The sequence below is a fragment of the Nuphar pumila genome, chromosome 2, assembly GCF_984573655.1.
Source record: "Nuphar pumila chromosome 2, dmNupPumi1.hap1.1, whole genome shotgun sequence".
Taxonomy (NCBI): Eukaryota; Viridiplantae; Streptophyta; class Magnoliopsida; order Nymphaeales; family Nymphaeaceae; genus Nuphar; species Nuphar pumila.
The window spans coordinates 23,444,014-23,459,652 of NC_143250.1; the positions used below are offsets into that span (position 1 = coordinate 23,444,014).

General features: G+C 37.1%; 1 pseudogene across 3 annotated transcripts; it reads right to left on the reverse strand.

The window, feature by feature from the left end:
- Positions 1-11,862: 11,862 nt before the first annotated feature.
- LOC149845039 (F-box protein At5g46170 pseudogene) lies at positions 11,863-15,278 on the reverse strand (annotated as a pseudogene). Of its 3 annotated transcripts, XR_016430164.1 has the most exons (3): positions 13,756-15,278; positions 12,783-12,905; positions 11,863-12,576 (listed from the first exon to the last, which is right to left on the reverse strand). The product of XR_016430164.1 is annotated as an F-box protein At5g46170 pseudogene, transcript variant X3 (transcript). The 3 variants fall into 3 exon arrangements; XR_016430162.1 differs by lacking the exon at positions 12,783-12,905; XR_016430163.1 differs by lacking the exons at positions 11,863-12,576; positions 12,783-12,905 and adding an exon at positions 13,125-13,464.
- Positions 15,279-15,639: the final 361 nt, after the last annotated feature.

A 15,639-nucleotide genomic window follows, 5' to 3' on the forward strand; every position in this document is an offset into this window, starting at 1 on the left:
CCCAACGGTATTGCTTGTGCAGTGTCGTTGCATGCCACACACCTAGTATTCAGGGATTTGTCGAAGGGAAAATTTGTTGCAGTTTTTGCGGCCTTTGACTTTTCAGGTTCTGCTACATACTTTTATCGATTGACAAAGGTGATTTGCCTAAGCTAAGTGTTTGGTGAAATGCCTAAGTGAGACCATATTCCAGGTTTGAATGTGGCTTTCGAACAAAGTTTCAAAAGTATTTTCAAAAGTCGGATACACATGTTTGAAACTTTGTTTCGAAATGGGTTTTATACAAGTTATGAATATGCTTTTGATTTCATAGTTTTGCATCATAAGCATGCACTTGAGAGTGCATGAATTTCTATAGTTAACCATGTTAACACGCACATCGCTGGTGCGGTCTTCGTGTATGCATGTGCATAGTTTGTGTTCGCAAATGGAATGTTCTTAAAAGTAATTATCGGTTTAGTTATAATAGTATAAATGCTTAGAGTTATATATATTGCATTGTGCTAATTGAATTGCAAGTATAAAAATAAATAAGTGATACTTATTACTAAGTATTACTTGCAGCTAGAAAAGCCATGTACATAGAATGCAATACAAAATACAAATTGGGTAAATATCAGTGGTAAGTATGATCATGCTGAGCATGATTTGAATGTATGGGAATAAAAGTACTTTCTTGTTGTAGTTTAAGAAATCATCCTTGTCATGATTTTAGATAGTGAAATATGGAGTGTGCTTGCTGCAGGTACATGTTTGAGCATAGATTTGTGTGAAATAAATGTTGCATGACAGATGTGATTGTCATGACTATTATAAATGCTTGTATGAAATAGTAATTTTGTATGCATGTCATATATGTAAAGTAGGTATCATGAATGTATGCTTTGAAATGAATGAATCATGTGTATGAACATGAATGAGTCCTAACATGTATCCTATTTGTGTGTAAAATAATGATGTGATATATATCATGTATGAAAAATTGAATCACATGTGACATGTTTCATGGATAAAAAACATACATGGTTGAATCATGCATAAGGCATGTTGTAACTGAATCATGCATGAAAGTCTGTTATAAATGGATCATACATGAGAGCATGTGTAGATGAATCATGACATGATAGGATGATACATGAAAGCAAAAATGAATATGTCATGTAGTATGCATGGGGGCATAATTACAAGATGACATATAACATGTAAGACCCATGAATTTTCAGGTATTTTTAATATTTTTCTTCAAATGAAAATGTTGATTCTACATGTTGCTTGTATATCTAGAGTATAGGATGCTAAGTTAGTAGGACTAATTAAATTTGATTAGTCATTATAGAATTTTGGAAAAATATAACCGTGAAATAGAATTTCGGAAAAATATAACCTTGAAATAGAATTTTGGAAAAATATAGCCTTGTAAATTAATTTGGAAAATATAGTCTTGTTAATGAATTTTGGAAAGTATAGCCTTGAAATTGAATTTTGAAAAATTAAAGACTGAATATAGAATTTTGAGAAAAATAATATCCAATGTGCAATTATCATTAATTAAGGTTGTTAAATGGAATATCTAAGAAGTAATAAAATAATAGTTAGTTAAAGTAAAGAGAAAAAATAGCTAAGAAGTAATGATAGTTTGAAATCTAACTAAATGGAATAATAAAATAAATAGTTAGTCAAAGTAAACAGAAAAGACAACTAAGAACTACAACTAAGTTTGAATCCAACTAAGAGGAAGGTGATTTTTTCTAATGATTAGATTTTTTTAAATCCAAGCAAGATGCACTAAATCCAAATAAGAATCTCCAAATATTTTATAAATCCAAGTAAGATGCAGAAAATCTCATGTGAATCTCAAATATTTTATAGGTGGAACAAAAAAAGTATAAAGGCTAAAATATCTAGCTTGAATAGGTTTCCATATTAGGAAAATTTAACTTAAGATATGAGGGTCAAGGTTTATGCTTGGGATAAAATTTTTGGGAATTAAGATGCTTTAATCTCAACCCTTTATTTCTTGTAATTGATCTTAGCCATCCATTTATAAAGTAATAATTATCTTCCCCTTATAAATACCCCATCAATTTGAGAGTTCTAAGCATCCAAGAGTTCATCTCTCCCTTCTCTCTCGTGTTCTTCTCTGCCTTTCACATTTTTAGAGTTTCTTCTTTCTTCATTTGAGAGTAGTGAGGGGTGCCTCTTTAGGAACTCTTCTCTACCTCCTTAGTACTTTGAAAGAGCCAAAGCAAGAAGAAGCTCAAGCCTAAAGTTTTCAAGTCAAGGTAAGTAAATTTATTATTTATACATCTTGATAATATTTAATTTTTCTTCTATCTTCTAATCTCTATCCTCAACTATATAAACATGCACTTTTATAACACATGTGGATATAAAAAATGAGCATGTTGCTACTCTTTCTCTCCTTATCTCTTCTCAAGTTACACAATTTTCCTTATTATATTCATATGAGAAGAAAAATGATTTTTCATGTTCTAATGATAGTTCGTTATCATGGAAAAGTTTAGTTAGTATTAAGAGAAATTTTGTTTTAAGATATACGCATTCATGCATTTTAGAATTATTCAACTCATACTACTTCCAAATTGAAAGACTTTTTGGAAATCCATGTGATAATGACAAATTGGAATTTTACTTTTGAAAATTTGTGTGAAAGAATATGTCTTGATTATACTTGCATTCTTGAATCTTATTCATGTGGATATAGGAAAGTGTATGTTAAAGTTTGCATGATGTAATTGGAAAAAAAATCAAATTTTGAAAAAAAAATTGTGCAACAATGATCATTAGAATTATTACCAAAGTAAATTAGATGAATTAAACATGAAATTGAAGAATTTGGATGGTTGTGGTTCATCTAACCAAAAGAATATAGATTTTTTGGAAATTCGGATTTCTCTCAATAAAAATCAGATTTTTGAATAATTATAGGTTGTTGAAAATTGATTTTTGGATTTGGATTTACCCAATTGAATTTTGGATTTGGATCTATTCAAATGGATTTTGGATTTGGATCTACACAAATGAATTTTGGATTTGGATTTATTCAATTAAATTTTGGATTTGAACCTACTCAAATAGATTTTGGATTTGGATCTACTCAAATGGGTTTTGGGTTTGGATCTACTCAAATAGATTTTAGATTTGGATCCACTCAAATGGATTTTGTATTTGGATCTACTCGAATGAATTTTGGATTTGGATCTACCCAAATGGATTTGGATCCTCTCAAATGGATTTTAGATTTAGATTTACTCAATTGGATTTTTGGATTTGGATCTACCCAAATGGATTTGGATCCTCTTAAATGGATTTTGGATTTGGATCAACTCAAATGGATTTGGATTCATCCAATGGAGTTTTGTAAATTTGGATTTACTTAACTGGATTTTAGGAATTAGTGTTCACCCAAACAGACCTTGAGAAAATGTCAAAAATATTCTACAAAGAGATCCATTTCAAAGAACTTGAGTCTTCTGCAGGTATAGTCCTAACTCAATTATTCGAAAAGATAAGAGAAATGAGTATGTGTCCAATACTCGATTAGGCCAAGTAAAGCATTAGCACGAATCAAAAGCAAAGTGCCTAGAAGTACATAATATTGTTGCCTTAGAGAAAGGCTAGACAAGTCTATACTTAGATTCCTTCTCCTTGAAAGGATACACACGCCTATACCATAAGATACGGTCGAACCCTACAAAGTTGTGACATAAGCCAAACAATGATACGTTGTTCAAACACTCAAGAGTGATACATATGCTCACCAATGTGGCAAAGTGCATTGATAAAGGATTTATGATCTTATCCAACATGTGAATATCTATGCATAGGTTGAGCGCCAAATATATGAACACCTAGTGTGAAGCTATGATGCCTACAAACTGAAAGGCTAGGCAAAGAATGCATATATGCATATGTTACCTAAGAGTTAGTAATTAGGATGTTTATGTTTTATCTTAATTGTTATGCTATGAATTGATACATGTTAAACATCTTTTATGTGTATGGAATGAACTAATTGGAAGAATGCATGAGTGCTCTATTGAGAGTGAGGTGACCATGACCCCCTATCATGAGAGGAAGTCTCACTGCTTATACTAACTCCCACACATTAAATCTTGTATTGACGTCATCACTGGCAAAGTGCTTTTCGAAGGGACACATGATTTGGGTTGTACATAGACCTTGTCATGACATATTGCTCTGTGAAAAGTATGGAGCTATTGAGCCTTAACACCTCGTATGACACGAGTGCATAACTATTAACATTACCCATAATGAAGATGAAGTCACCCATGTCACACATTCACACATAGGTTCACCTAAGAGAGGGTGGATGGTATAACCTCAAGTGACATAGTTATTTGTGATTCATCTCAGACTATAAGCATATTATTGAGATTATGATCATATGATTCTTATTGTTCTGCACATGCTATTAATGTTGTTATCAAGTTTATAAACATGTCATTTCATATTTCTAACATGTTAGTCACATTGATATTGCATATCGGAGAATAAGATAGATAGTTGATTTCTTATCATAGTGCATGATGTTTAAATTTGCTTACCTGCTCGAAAGAATTTGACCTCATTGTTATGGGGTGCAGGTAACAAAGATTGATGCAATGTGAAAGCTTGATGTGTGGCGGGACCCTGATCCAAACCTCTCTTGTAACGCCTCAAAATTTTTAACTTAAAAATTTAGAATTGTAACCCCATTTTTTTTTTGAAATAGCACAGCAAAAAAAATTAGGTTTTGAAAAGTCGAACGATCCCAGCGGGTCACAGAATTGAGAAATTTATATAGTTTCAACCATAAGAACTAAAAACCATTTAATGCATTGTAAAGAGAACAAGTTAATAAAGTTTATACATCATCAAAGGTTTAATTAAATATCCTGTTAGAAAAAGATAAGTAATAGTTGGTTCCAAGATCAAAACGTAGTTAAGGGTGTTTGGATCAGGGTCCTATTGCACATCGAGCTCTTGCACTACATCATTTCCTAAATCCAAGTGAGTTGGACCAAATCCCATGTGAATTTCCAAATATTTCATAGGTAAAACAAAAAAAGTATAAAGGCTAAAATATCTAGCTTGAATAGGTTTCCATATTAGGAAAATTCAACTTAAGATATAAAGGTCAAGGGTTATGCCTGGGATAAAATTTTTGGAAATTGAGATGATTTAATCTCAACCCTTTATTCCATGTAATTGATCTTGGCCATCTATTTATAAAGTAATCATTACCTTTTCCCTATAAATACCTTATCAATTTGAGAGTTCTAAGCATCCAAGAGTTCATCTTTGCCTTCTCTTTCTTGTTCTTCTCGCCCTTTCACATTTTTTGAGTTTCTTCTTTCTTCACTTGAGAGTACTGAAGGGTGCCTCTAATTACATCCAAGATGTGTGGCTTGGATCAATTATAAGGAATCAAAGGTTGAGATCTAATCATCTCAATTCTCAAAAAATTTCTCTCAAGCGTAAGCCTTGACTTCCATATTACATGTAGAATTTTCCTAATATAGAAACCTATTCTAAGCTAGAGATTCTAGTGTCTATACTTTATTTGTTCTACCTATGATATTTTGGAGATTCACCTTGGGATTGGGTGTATCTCACATGGATTTAAAATTCTAAATCTAATCATTATGAAAAATCGCCCCCCTCTAGTTGTACTTCCATCTTGTTAGATTCAAACTTATCATTACGACTTAGTTGTCTTTTTTCTTTACTTTAACTATTTATTATTCTATTATTTCATTTGGTTATATTCAAACTATTATTACTACTTAGTTTATCTTTTCTCTTTACTTTAACTAATTATTATTTTATCATTTTTTAGATATTCTATTTAACAACCTCAATTAATGTTAATTTCATATTGGATATTATTTTTCTCAAAATTCTATATTGAGTCTTTAATTTTTCAAAATTCCATTTTAATCTATATTTTTCTAAAATTCCATTTCAATTCTTTATTTTTTTAAAATTCCATTTCAAGTCTTTATTTTTTGAAATTCCATTTTGAGGCTTTATTTTTCTAAAATTCTATTTTAAGTCTATATTTTTCTGAAATTCTATTTGAAGTCTTTATTTTTCTTAAATTCCATTTCAAGTCTTTCTTTCTACTTTGGACCTTCTAGCTTGTTCTAGTCCATTAAGTTAAAAACTTTAATTAAATAAAATCATTGCTTAAGGCGTAACTCAAAATTAATAAACTTTTCTAGATCAAACAAATACTAAATTAACAATTCTATTTAATTAATATAAAACTCTATATTCTAGAAATATAAGCAAATATTTTCCCATTTAAAAAAATTCCTCGATATTATATTAAAATACCTAAAATTCTTGGGTCTTATAAGTGCCTTGGGCGGACCGTGAAAAGTGCCTTAACGAGGGCGAGGGTGTTAAGAAAGGTGCACAGTTGTGAAGGGCTCCATAAACAAAAGAGGGTGGTCCATTGAGGCCTCTGGTGTTGCGGGTGTCCATGTAAATACACCTTGACAGAGGCGTGTGTGCCTAGAAGTGCATTCTAAGGAGTGCATGGTAGTGAGGTCTCCACGTCATAGGGAGGTGGCCATTTAAGGCCTCCAGTGTTGTGGTTGCACCATGTGAAGCATCTCGAATATGCTTTAAGGATTAACCTATGCAAGGGTTGTGTGTGTGCACGGCCAAGTCGCATGAGAGCTCAGATTTGTTTATCGTGTTTTGAATCAGACATCACTTCTGCTAGCGATGCTCCAAAAGTCGGATTTGTTTGGACAAAGTTCACACAAATAAATTGAAACCATAGGAATATAGAGGTCGGGGTTACCAATCTTTCTACCAGAACAAATCAAAAAAATTATGGTGTTTGGTTAGAGTTTTCTAAAGAGAGAACCTAGATTTTAGAGAGAGAAAAACAAAAATTGGGAGAGAGCTAGAGAGAAAGGGGAACAATTTTTTTAAGGAGAGAGAGAGCCCTAGGGGTATTTATAGCCTAGAGAGAGAGAGAGAGAGACCCCTGCTAGGTGTCCTCTCTTGATTGGCCATCCTCAAAACTGTGTTTTGGGCCCATAGTTTCTGGAATATGGTTTTGCAAAACCACTTGCAAAAACCATTAACCTTGGATGGTTTTACAAAAAAGGTGGGAATTTTGATTATTTTATTATTTCTTTTATTTAATCTCATTTATTTTTACCAAAATGGCCTTGGTCTGATTCCACATAACCAAGTTGCCACTTGGGTTATGAAAATTACCTTTTTACCCCTTTATGGTTTAGGTAATTACCTGAATATGCCCCTAGAAAGGTAAATTACCATTTTGACCTTGTATAATTTAACTATTTTGATGAAAATGCCTTTGAGTCAAAAAATACTATTTTACCCTTAAATAATTTTATTACTTTCTAGAATATACCCTTAGTTGTGAAACTACTATTTTGTCCCTAAATAATTTAAATATTTTCCTATATATATATCCCTAAAATTTGGATCTAGATTAATATATGAATCTGTTAAAATATCTATTTGGATATTGTCCATATCTGTTTAAAGGATCCATTCACTATGGATCTGGATCAGTATCCAGAACAAACAAAGGATTCAAATACTTATCTCACTTTGATCGAGCTTCTGAATCTCGAATCTCATTTAGATTTGACTCAAATTTGATGGGGTTCAAGCTTACTTTAAATTTCACAAATCAGAATAAAAGAATTTATTAAACCTTTAAAAATTTTAGGTATTACACCTTCAAAGAAGAGTCGACTCCTTTGGTTTTTTTTATAAATGATAGAGTTTCAATCTAAAGAAGATGAGTCGACCCTCAGGGATACAGAGTCAACCCCTGGGTGTTCAGAGTCGACTCTTGCATTCAACAGATGGATCCCAATGGTCATAAAGACGTTGGAAGTTGTATTTTTTTTTTACCCATCACCTCCCCAACGAATCTAAATCCTCTTTGAGTATAAAATCAAGATGGAGGACCACTGTAGAGGTTGTGAAAATCAAGCACATCCTCAAGAACATCAAGATTCAAAGCTCTCAAGTGTTCAAAAGCTCTTCGACAATGATTTCATCAATTTTTCTCTTGTGTTGGAATCTCTTAGGGATTTTATGCTTTGGGCTCACCCATATTCTTACTGTGTTGAGATTGTAATTTATGTAAAGAGTGATTTTTTCAATTACATTTGTATCAGTAGCTCTTGGGTTGAGCTACGTGAGATGGGAAAGCTCACGTTGGGTTTCACAAGCGATGTAAAACTTGTGCATTGGTTACTAGCACTGTGAAGCTAGTGGTTTAGTGGAGCAAGGGCACTGCCAAGAGGACATAAACTGGAGTTGAGTCGAACCTCTATAAATCTTGTGTCATACTTGATTGTTGTCTTTGCTTTCACATTGCTTCTTTTAATTTATAGCTTTCTATTTATGTGAAGAATAAAAAATTTATAAAAACCCAATTCACCCCCCTTTTGGGTGTTTCACCATACTGGGACTCAATAATTTGTATCAGAACCTCGCTTTTTCATTAAAAATTCTATCGTTTGAAGATCTATATAGCAAACATCATAAGAACTCCTCTTAGTGAAGGAGCCTAATCCATTCGACCTCCTAGACTCGATGGATCAAACTATAACTATTCAAAAATTAGAATGAGTATTTTTATTCAATCCATTGATTATGAGGTGAGAAAGATTATGGTGAATGGTTCATACAAACCAAAGCAGATGAATCTAAGTGGATTGAAGTCGATTTCAAGGAGCTAACCCTTAATACTAAAGCTATGAATTTGTTGTTTTGTGCTCTTGATGCTAATGAATTTAATCGTGTATCAATTTATAGTAATGCTAAGAAGATATGGGACAAAATTGAGGTAACTCATGAAGATACCTCTCAAGTAAAGCAATACAAAGTTAATATGTTGGTGCATGATTACGAACTCTTTAAGATGAAGCCCGAAGAGTCTGTAACCAAGATGTTCACGAGGTTCATCAATATAATTAATAGATCAAAGAACACTCAAGCCTACAGTTGGTGAGCAAGGTACTATGATCTCTTCCCAAAATGTGGAGCCTGAAAAGTTATGGCAAGCGAGAAAACCAATGACATCAACAAGTTGTCTTTGGACGAGCTCATGGGTTCTCTTATAATCCATGAGATCTCATTGAAGAGAGAGGATAAGGAAGTTGAAGTAAAGGAGAAAAAGACACTTACACTAAAGGCAAAAACAAATGTTATTGATTCAAGTAGTGATGAAGAGAAAGCGAGTGAAGAAGAAGAATTAGCCTTGATGTCAAGGAAGTTCAAAAAATCCTTTAGATATCAAACGAAATGACAAGGAAATTGTAAAAATTTTGCAAAGAAAACATCTTCTCGTAAGAAACAATCAAAGGATGAGATAATTTATTTTGAATGTAAGAGACCGGGATACATTCAAATAGATTGTCTTATATTGAAGAAGAACCATCAAAGCAAGGAAAAAAAGAAAGAACAAAAAGGTAATAATGTACTTGGAGTGATAAAGACGACTCTTCATCCGATGAAAGTGAGCATGAAGTTGTCAATATATGTTTCATGGCCAACGAGAACGACCATGATGGGTTAGATGATCATGACTATTTTTCATTCACTTTTGATGAGCTTTTAGAAGCACTTGATGAATTGCTAAAAAACTTTGTAAAGTTCAAAATAAAAATGAAAGCTTTAAGAAAAATACTAAGAGCTTAGCCAAGCTCAATGTAAGCATGCAAAATGAGATGAATGATTTATTAATTGAGAAAAATAATGTGTGTGCCAAAAATGAGTTGCTTGAGAAGAAAATTATTAATTTGAATAATTCTCTTGCAAAATTTGTTGGAGGTAGTGAACGACTTAATGCTATGTTTGGCTCTCAAAAGGGAGTATTTAGGAGAGAAGAAATATGCTATATTCTAAAGAATGATTCTTCCAAAAATATTTTTTATAAAATTAAATTGTCTAGTACTCCATGAGTCATGTTTAGCTCTTATTGGTTCCGGAAGAATAAACACAAAGTGAAAACCATGTGGATTCGCATAAAAAGAAAAATTGTCTTGAAGATAATATCCAAATGAAGCACATTTGAATGTGCCTACATTTGGATATGCCTATGTATGAGCGCCCCCATGTGCTAAGCAAAGAGTGGGCCCAATCCTCTCCTTAGCGCATTAGACCATGCATGAGGTGCATGGACATCATGAGTCATATATGACCAACATAGTCAAGTGGAAGTGTCTCCCACCATAAACGTCCCTTTGTTTTATTATAGAAACCATCCGCCGAACTTAATCCCAGTGATACACACCACATCAAAAACAAGCTGCACAATAAAGCAGCAGAAATAATCTCATACAGAAAAGCATACACAAATCACTAGTGATTTTCAATATCCACCGCACATCTTTTAAGGAGGCATGTCCGTACCACTCAAATGGCTTGGTGCCAAAATGCCTTTGAGTGAGCCCAATTGGTGGCACGAATGTGCCTTTGAGAAACTCAAAAGGACTCCCCATGGTGGTGTCATAATGAGGATGGATATTCAAAATATCACCATTTGTGGTGATTTTCAGGTCTCGACCACTCGTCCTCCCTTTTGTGAAAGAAAAATTGGAATGCCAAGTTGCCAACTACTCAATTTTGCCAGTAGCTGCATCAACTGTAGTTTAATTGTTCTCAAAATTCAGTGTTTAGTATGCTGCAGCCTTTCTTTACAGTACCGCTAGTTTTATACTTTTGTTTTACGACTCGGTAGCGTTGTGTCCTTGGCTTTAGCTAAAAAACAAACAGAAAGAGAGAGTGATAGCCCAGAAACACTGAATTGCTTTGTTCATGATGATACATGGACCCAGTGTTCTATTGCTTCATCATTCTCAATAAAGTCCCTGCGAAGCAAAGATAAGCTCGACCTTGTGCAAGCAAAATCATACACACAAAATTTCTTTTAATACTTGGACGTGTCAAATCCATCCAGAGCGTTTCCCTTTATTTTAACTTTAGAAAGAGGAAGATAGGAACACCCACAGTTTTCCGTCTGATTTTCTTTGTTCCTATGCTTTTTCTGCTGCTGCTGAAAAATTAAAAGCATTCTCTCGTTAAATTTTCTGTGTTGAGCTTTAGGACCTTGGCGACTTTGCGGGGGCTAATAAGAGTTGGTCTCCACTAAATCCACCCTCAGGATGCAATCAGCTAATCAAGACTATCAGCAACCATTTGCATGATTTCAAACGGCCTATCACCAAGCCATACCATCGGCTAATTATTTTCGTGAACTTATCTCCTCAATTCCCATTCGGTAGAGTCAAAGTTATTAAACAGATGAACCAAGAGTCCAAAAAAGTTTCAAATCTCATGGGCGTCACACCCTGCTTAAGCCGAACTTGGCGACTCACTGGGATCGAGGGTAAGCCCTCGAAGTTTTATGCTGACATGAACAAAGACGGTAAGTACAGCAGACTGAGCAGCTCGGCTAGGTCTCTGCGCCTGGAGCTGTTTCTCCGAGTAAAGAAAAAAAAAAGTCCAAAAAATTTGCGATTTTCAGTCCTTTTTTCTTTCCTTTTTTTTTTTTTTTTTTTTTTTTGGGGGGGGGGGGGGGGGGGGGGGGGAGGAGAGACAATAAAAAAGGCCTTCTAGTCCACTCCATGACGATACGAGCAAGAGCCAAAATTGCCAGAATACCTACGCTTGGTTCCTATCCATTGGCATGAATAGAAACAAACAATCGGTTCTTTTTTCTTTTTCCTCGGGACTAAAATCTCTCGACTATACTTGTCTCCTCCTAGTAGCGTAGGCGAACACGCATTTAACTTCACAATTATAAATGAATTGAATGCATTATGAATATGTCGATAAGCGAGAAATTGGCGTATGGTATGGGAAACCTGATGAAATAATCAGTTGGTGGTAAGAACGACCGTCTTAAAAGATGCAGCAACCAAGTCCAAAACTTTCAGTTGGTGATAAGAACGGCTGTCTTAAAAGATGCAGCAACCAAGGCCAAAACTTTCAGTTGGTGATAAGAACGGCTGTCTTAAAAGATGCAGCAACCAAGGCCAAAACTCAAAGTGACATAAACGAGGCCTAGTTATCAAAGTTGGTTTAGGGCGCTATAGAGGGCATGCTTTTTATGGCCAAACCCCTGTTTTGACATATGCCTGCGATTCAATCCACAGCTACAAATATTGATCACCTTTACCCAAAAGGCTTTTAATTTGATACTTTCAGCAAAGTCACCTTTTAATTTGATACTTTCAGCAAAGTCCAACTTCAGTTTGTAGACTTGAGACGTCTTTTAATACTCAACAAATTATTGGAGCACCTCAAGCTGGTAGACTAGGTCAGGCAAGGATCTTATTAAGTCCATATAACGGACTCAACATTGGATGGCTGAAGAAGGTGCGCCACCGGGGAAATCCAAAGTTCCTGATCAGTTTAATCTCCATGTCTTGGAGCTTATAACAAGATATATATGAGTAAGGCCAACTCCACCCATTTCCTGGATCAAATTCCCCAACTTGTTCACCGCTCAGTAATAAAGGAGAACGCCATGCCAACCAACTGAAAAAAACAGAGGCGAATGAAATGTTCAAAATGTCAGAAAAAAAAAGGCGAATTCATCACTGTAAGAACCCTATAATTAGGCCTCCAAGAAAAGCACCAACAACCGATCATGGGCATTTATGCGGACATCAAACTGAGAATGGACTTCTGCATAGGAGATTGAAAGCTAAAAGTAGACGGACTGCCAGATATTTTTTTCTTACCCCCCAACCCCGCGCAGCACCACCAAGTCCACGATACTTATAGGCACAGCCTATCTGTCAATCACTGCTGGAATTGCATGATTAAGATTTGAGATAGCCGACAGGAAGGGTTCATGCACGACCCTAATCCAAAAACAAAGAAAATCAGCAAAGAGGATTGCGATGAGCTATGTGGTCCTAAAGAGGCAATAGCCATCAATGGCCGGCATCTTTCCATGATAAATAATTCAATCAAATCTCGGTGGACCACGACAAAGCTCCTATAAAGTGGATCTGTGGAAGAAACGAAGATCAAAGAAACTCTTTCATCCTAGGACTCCCATGACACAAATGGCATGAAAAGATGAAAAATTCAATGCACTCAACATTTAAAACCATCACATTTCTTTCACAAGAGTAACGAGGAGAACGAAAGAAGAAGATAGGCAGCACCGCTACAGAGACTAAAACACAACAAAAAAACATACTCCCCTTTTCCTTAGCATCGACCATTAACATACACGTCAAGGATCATAACAAATAATCCAATCCCAAAAGATCCCCAATTAACTCAACTCAAAGGTAGGCATTCTCCTCAACCACCACTTATGTACGTTCCCCTCTACGCACCGAAGGGGCTTCAAATTGGAACAACAAACAGTACACGATGCTGATGCCCCAAATATTACTCCAAAGCAGCACACTGTTTTTTTTTTTGCATTACCAAAGACGGAGACGCAGCACACAATGGAGCATTACACAACAGGAAACAACTATTCAGTGTGTGTATATATATATAGAGAGAGAGAGGGTAGGGGGTCATGGTTAGCTCCTTCATAAGAGAGTGATCAAACTACACAAAGCCTACATTCCAATTTTTACAATCTCTCACGGATCACAGGACAAGCAAGAAAAAAGGCTAGCTTTCTTTTGTCTCTGGGGAGCGGGGAGGGTGGGGGTGGGGGATTCGATATTCTTCAGCACATAGGCGTACCTTGTTTGCAAAAAAGCTTCTCCGAGCACCGCACCTCTAGAAGGAATTCATTTCCAAACAATAGGTCCTGCGCTTCGCCAAAGATGCGGCCGCCGTCCTAAATGGCTCCTCGAATGCCATGGATATCCACCCGTCTCCCTCCTTCCCGACCTGATCGCTCGGCCGGATCGCCATCAAGGTCGCCCCTTTCAACACCATCCCTCCCGCCAATTCCATCTGGGGAGCGTACCAGAGCTTCATGTTCAACGCGGGGACCTGCGTCCGGTTCGAGGACGCAGAGACGTTCAGCGGCTTCACCCTCAATTCCTGAAGTTGCTCCTTGTTCATGCACAACACCCCCTGCCCGTCTGAATCCGTCAGCACAAGCCTCTCCAGAGTCGGGTGCTGGAGAATGATCTGCTGGAGGAGGAAATGCCTTGCGGAGGCCGCGATGAGGGCGCTGATCGTCCATACGACCCTCAGTTTAAGGCCGCCATTGGTGAAGAAGCTCTCCGGGATGCTGCCCCCGTCAGCGGCCGCCGCTGCTGGCGGACCGGCGTCACTGGAATCGTCCTGCTGGGGGACTACCCTGGTGTTGGTGGTGGTGGGTCTCTTGGAGGAGAAGGAGGAGGCGCCGAGGATGACGCAACTGTCGAGGGTGGAGCCGAAATCGGCCTTCCACTTGAGGAGGACGCCGTCCTCGATGCCCAATTCGCCGCCCGGGAGGACGATGCTGAGGGATTGGATCTCGTTGAAGTTCTTGAGGACCTCGGTGGGGGAGTGGTGGGAGATCTCGGAGAGGCTGCTGGCAGGCTTCTTGGGGGAGGCGAGAATCTGGGTGAAGGTCTGGAAGGGCTTGAGGAAGAGGGGGACGAGGAGGAAGCGCATCAGGTTGGAGAGGACGCCTTTGCCCTTGGGGGAGATGCACGAGGCGTCCTCGTCGGAGATGACGCAGTCGACCTTGATGAGGACGTTGTCGACCTGGCAGGCGAGGAGGTGGAAGCGCTTCGAGACGACGCAGCAGCGGCCAAGGGCCTTGACGTCCCCGATCTTATTGAAGATGACGAGGAGGAGGGAGTCGGGGAGCCGGTCGAAGTGGTCGGTGGTGTCGCCGGAGGACCTCTCCCTCTCCGATGGGGCTTTCCCGGCCAACCGGCCCAGATCTGATAGGGATGACATCTTGGGGGGAGATGGGGGGTGCTTCTTGCTCCTCTCCTCTCCTCTCTGGGATGATGATGACGGTGGTGGGGAACCAGAGGATTTATTAGACGATTATCGCAGAGAGAGAGAGAGAATCTTATCTAGGGTTTGGAGAGACGTGGGGATCAAAATAAAGGAGGGGATTTCTTTTTTTCCCCTTTCTGTTAGCAAATTGAGAGAGAGAAGGGGGATTCTATCACCTATTTAGGGTTTTCTTATATGTAAGGATGGAAATAGAAAAGGGATTGTGTGTACAAGGGTGGAAAAGCGAAAAAGGGTCTTTTTTTTTCAGTTTTCTCTCTTTTCTTTGTTTACGCAGAGAGAGAGAGAGAGAGAGAGAGGCTGTGCGTGTGCATGGGCGCGCGCCTTCATGCTTTATTTCTGCTTAGGGCTGTCAACGGATTCATTTTGTATCGGGTACTTCACTTGACCCGAACTTGATTTCTCGGGTATGAGTAAGAAAAGTGCGTACCTAACTAATATTTGGGTCGACCCGAACTCGATTCGAGAAATATACAAGTTTAGCCGAGTACTAGACTCTATATCTCAGTATTTTATATGTAACTTTAATAAAAATAATTTTTTAAAATTTGCAGATTCCAATATGAGATTCTATTTTCGTGATCCAATGAAACTTGAACCCTAACCCGATTAATACTTATATGAATGAGTCCAATCAACCCTGACCCGACCCGATGACAGCCC